The sequence below is a fragment of the Montipora capricornis genome, chromosome 6, assembly GCF_036669925.1.
Source record: "Montipora capricornis isolate CH-2021 chromosome 6, ASM3666992v2, whole genome shotgun sequence".
Classification (NCBI taxonomy): Eukaryota; Metazoa; Cnidaria; class Anthozoa; order Scleractinia; family Acroporidae; genus Montipora; species Montipora capricornis.
Genome location: NC_090888.1, coordinates 18,539,094 through 18,544,093, shown reverse-complemented (window position 1 = coordinate 18,544,093; position 5,000 = coordinate 18,539,094). Strand labels below are relative to the sequence as shown.

General features: G+C 38.6%; 1 long non-coding RNA gene across 1 annotated transcript in view; it reads right to left on the bottom strand.

Annotated features, from left to right (window-relative positions):
* Nucleotides 1-61: 61 nt before the first annotated feature.
* The window catches only part of LOC138051679 (uncharacterized), a 10,008-nt gene continuing 5,069 nt past the window's right edge, over nt 62-5,000 (bottom strand). Inside the window, exons 2-3 of the long non-coding RNA XR_011132875.1 lie at nt 3,973-4,112; nt 62-663 (exon numbers count right to left, since the gene is read on the bottom strand). This is a non-coding gene — a long non-coding RNA (uncharacterized lncRNA). The remainder of the gene's footprint in view (nt 664-3,972; nt 4,113-5,000) is intronic.

Here is a 5,000-nt window from a genome sequence, read left to right as displayed (position 1 = left end):
AATTTCTAACTATAGCAAGCAAATGTTCCTACGAAGCTCAAGAGCCAGGCTGGGTGAACAACCACTATTCTTACATAGTCTTGTAGCCAGACGGGCTCCCTTCGCTCACGTCTAGGCCTCATAGGAGTAAAACATGCTTCACGACGCGGTACATCATTCACTAGAGAAGCCTCTGATTGGCATGGCACTTCAGCTGTTTGGGGGGATGTACTTAATGTACTACTCGATTCATGCTCCTGAGAGGGACGAGAAACGTCCGTGACTGTAGCAACTGGATTTTCCAGGCATTCCAGAGTCAGCTAACGTTCTTCGAGTCGGTTGCAGTGCCTCCCTCGAGTTTCCTGTTTACAGCGTCTCTTCCGCATGGCCGGAAGAGGTTAACTGAGAGGGTTTCTCGTGGCTTTCAGGTGGCAAAAAGCATGGTTTCAGGTAATTGAAGTGGACTACCTTCCTCCGATGACGTTTTCCCGGCTTCCGCCTCTCCTCCTCAATGCAATAGGTAACATCAGACAGAGCTTCCAGCGCTTTCCAAGGACCACACAAGGGTTCATTCGGATAGGCCAGCTCCACAAGACGAGAAATGTCGCACCTCAGTTGGTTTAGATCTTCGTCAGGACGTCTTAATTTGGCTTGCAGAGTGGAAATGTGTACTTGACGAGATTCCTGAGGAAGAAATCGATCTGTCAGAGCGCGTTTAACTGCCGTCCAGGTGGCTGTTTGTTCGGCGGTCAGGCTGTAATCGGTCCGGCCTCTGCGAGGCCTTTCAGGTACGGGGGGCAATATTTGGGCTTGAAGCTCAGGATTCCACTTGTTAAGGGCTGCAATACTTTTAAATTTCCGTATTCAAACCACCCACCTTTCGCCGGACGTCGCAGAGAAGCTCTCCGGTTTGATGCGAAGCGGGTTTTCTGGCTTGTCACAAGCCGTACTTTCACTTTTCTTTCCAAGTTTCTCGCCAATGCGATACTGCGGTTAGGTTTAAAACACAGTTTATTCACTACTTCTTCACTCCTAACTCAAATCTAGATATAACAAGTATCGAAATAAGTTCAATTTCCTACTAAAAGTTGCCAGGAAAAAATATTTTCATGATAAACTAATCTCTGTTAGCTCTGACCTGAGGAAGACTTGGTCAGTTATTAAGCAGATTGTCGCAAAAAAGAAACCTGAACGCCATTTCAGTAACATGAAAGACAGTTCAGGTATTTGTTCAGACCCTTTACACATAGCTACCAAATTTAATAATTTCTTTGCCAATATAGGTCCATCTTTGGCCAGTAAAGTTCCCTCTACTCAATTTTCTCATAAAGATTTTCTTGTTGGTCACTATGCCAACTGTTTCTTTCTCAATCCCACTACTCCTCCTGAGGTTTCTTCTATTGTCCATTCTCTAAAAAATAGCAAATGTGAGGGTGTTGATGGTCTTTCTTTGTCTCCCATCAAAGAAACAATCGATTTACTAGCTGCCCCTTTGTCTCATATCTGTAATCTGTCTTTTGAGCGTGGTGTTTTTCCCGATAAACTCAAAATTGCAAAGATTCTTCCTGTTTTTAAAAGCGATGACCCTTCTCTGTTCTCAAATTATCGGCCTATTTCTATTCTCCCCTGTCTCTCTAAGGTTCTTGAGAAACTCTTTTACCTCAGGCTATCGGAATTCCTTACAAAGTTCAATATCCTTAATCATCACCAGTACGGTTTTAGACCTCATCACTCTACCGCTATGGCTATCTTAGAGCTTGTCAATAATATTTATGAAGGTTTTAAAAACAATCAGTACACTATCGGAGTCTTCATAGATCTTAAGAAGGCTTTTGAACAGTCAACCATGAAATACTTCTGGATAAACTAAATTTTTATGGAATTAGAGGAATTCCATTGGCCTGGCTTGCTAGCTATTTATCTCACAGACAACAGTGTGTCATGGTTCATGACCATACATCTACATATAATACGGCTGTATGTGGGGTTCCACAAGGATCAGTCCTTGGACCTTTACTTTTTCTTTTATACATCAATGATCTTTTTCTTGTCTCAAACCTCCTGTCAATCATTCTCTTTGCTGATGATACTAATATCTTTTTTCGTCATAATGACTTGGCTACCTTAGTAACCATCCTTAATGTAGAGCTCACTCGTGTTTCTTCTTGGTTTAGTGCTAACAAACTCACTGTCCATCCTGACAAGTCTAAATTCATCATTTTTCACCCACGTCGTAAACAGATTAACCTCTCAGATATAAACATTTCTATAAATAATTCCCCCATCACACGTGTGCAGGAAGACAAATTCCTTGGAATTATCATTCATGAAAACCTATCCTGGAAACCGCATATCTCTGTTGTCTGTGATAAAGTCTCTAAGATAATTGGAGTTTTGTGCAAGGCAAGGCGATACTTACCTTGTGATACTCTGAAAACTTTATATAATGCTCTTTTCCTGCCTTACATCAATTATTGTACTCTAATTTGGGCTTCTACGTACGTTGCTTACCTTGAACCACTTTATGTACTTCAAAAGAAAGCCATCCGTATAATTACTTTTTCACCCCCACGCACACCTTCTAAACCCCTTTTCTCTAAAAATAATTTTCTTTCGCTCCATTCTATCTTTAAATTCCATATGGCCTGTTCTGTTTTCTCACATTTTAACAATATTCTGCCTACTCCTGTTTCCTCAATCCTTCATTTTAACCATGAATATCACGATTATTTGACTCGTTCACGTTTTAATCTTCATAAAACCAACCACAAGTATCAATTTGCTATCACCTGGCAGGCTCCTGTTATTTGGAATGATATTCCGTTAACAGTGCGCAACAGCCTTACATTAAGTAACTTTAAAAAAAAGTTGAGACTGCATTTTCTGAATGCTGAGTTAGTATATTGAAAATTGAAAATTGAACTCATTTCCCTTAATTCTATAGTCTGATCAAGTCCCCCGGGACTAAATTGTAAACTTTGTGGACTGTTTTGTTTTGTTTTGTTTCCTGTTATTTGAAACAATTCTACTAGGAGTACTTGTTTATGCAATTTATTTAATTATATTATCCTGTGTGTTTGTAAATTAAGTAGTTAGATTTAGTTGTATAAGTATTTTAGCTAAAGCCTTCTTCTATTCATGCAAATTTTTCAAATTATCTTTGCTGACCATATGCCATTTAAGCCTCCGGCTTTGGCTGTTCTCATGTATTCTTCAGAGTTTGATGTGTAACAATAAACAATGTCTTAAACAACGGCCTACCCGACGCACTCACATCTGCATCAGCAGCTTTCGATGACGACATAAAGTTCTATCGTACTATCAACAACCTTGAAGATGGAGAAAGCCTTCAGCAAGATCTCAAGTCTGTGCTGGTGCGAACTGTGGCGCACGGATCTCAACATTTGTAAGTGGTTGCCTCCTCTCCTTTACTAGAAACAATAGTCCCTATCGTCCTTCGTATCATCTGCATGGATGATATAGAAGTAAAGAAAACTGATGTTTATAAAGATCTTGGTGTAATGTACTTGTTTCCTTTGACCTCAAGTGGACCTCACGCGTACGATCAGTAACCGCTAAAGACAACAAAATGTTTGGATTTGTGAGAAGAACCTTGCTCGATGTTCACGAGGTATCGTATAAAGATCGACCTCTAAGGATCGGAATACTTCCAATAACTTACTGGCTTGAATACTTGGACTTAGTCTATCTGTTCAGGCGTATACTTGCTGATGACAACCCACACATCTCTATCAAGTCGTCTAGAAGGGTCACAAGAAGCTCGTCTAATGGGCTGCTGCTTAATGTGCAACATCCAAAATGTGTGACCTTCCAAAAAGAGCTTCTATTGCAGAGTAACAAGAATATGTAACATTCTACCAGCCTACCTCAGCCATCGTATCAATTGGTCAATTTAAGAAAGAACTGTTTGCTTATTATGACACTGACCAAAGACGTTTACAACCCGAAACTTCCACAATTTTTTGAAACTACCTGTGTTAAGTGCCCTTCGTGTCACCATATCAGTTCTCTTGGTAGTCACTTATGTTGTTAATTTCCAGCTTGTAACTTTATGAGCGGGTATATGTACTCGGGTCTCCGTAGTGGAGCTTTGCTCTGTGGAGATAACCTGCCTAGTGGTAAAGTTTATAAATAAAATAAAATAAATAAATAATGAAAAAGAACTTCTAACATTCGGCTGTGAATAAATGAAGACTGCACCTCATTTGAACTGATTGAAATAATAATAGTAATCTTTGTGTCACATGGTTACGTTACATTGCCTTAATTTAATGTGCTTATGACAGTCAGGTATCGAGCTTAGGCATGGATATAATAAGCTGATTGAATTAGTACCTGTACTTTTTTCATGGATTTAATGTGAGCGTTCTATGAAGCGATAAACATAGCTGAAGAGTGGAAAAAGATTTCTATTGACGTTTTTTTTTAAAGAATGAAATAGTTGTAGTGTTTGTTCGACTTAAATGTGGTAAAAGTGTTACAATAGTAAAAAATTAAAAATTCTGAATGAATATCGTTTGTTATTTTAATAGCTGATTTGGTTGATTTGTGTTCCAAATACAACGATAACATTACGTTTTGATAACGTTAGTTGTGAGAATTGCCAGTCTCTAGAGACATGGATAACAATAGTGAAATGTACAGTTGCTGGTGGACGAACAAAAGAAGCAAATGATAGATGTTTTGTTTTTATCCTGCAACATGGCGGCAACACATGTTTAAACCATCAATAGTGAAGAAAGCCATGAAAAGTAATGTAATAGTGCAAAGAAAGTTTTATTCAAACTTTATGGAAAAGAAAACATCAACAGGAAGAACAATAACATGATTTGGTTCAAAACTGATGCACAGATAAAATTATGCAATGCAGTCATCAAAATCGAAAGATACAACAACAGTTAGACCTTAAATTTAAGAATATTAAGTTATAGCAATAATTAATAACAACTTTAACACTGATACATAACTTGAATGAAACGTGAAAAATGCGTGGTTACCAC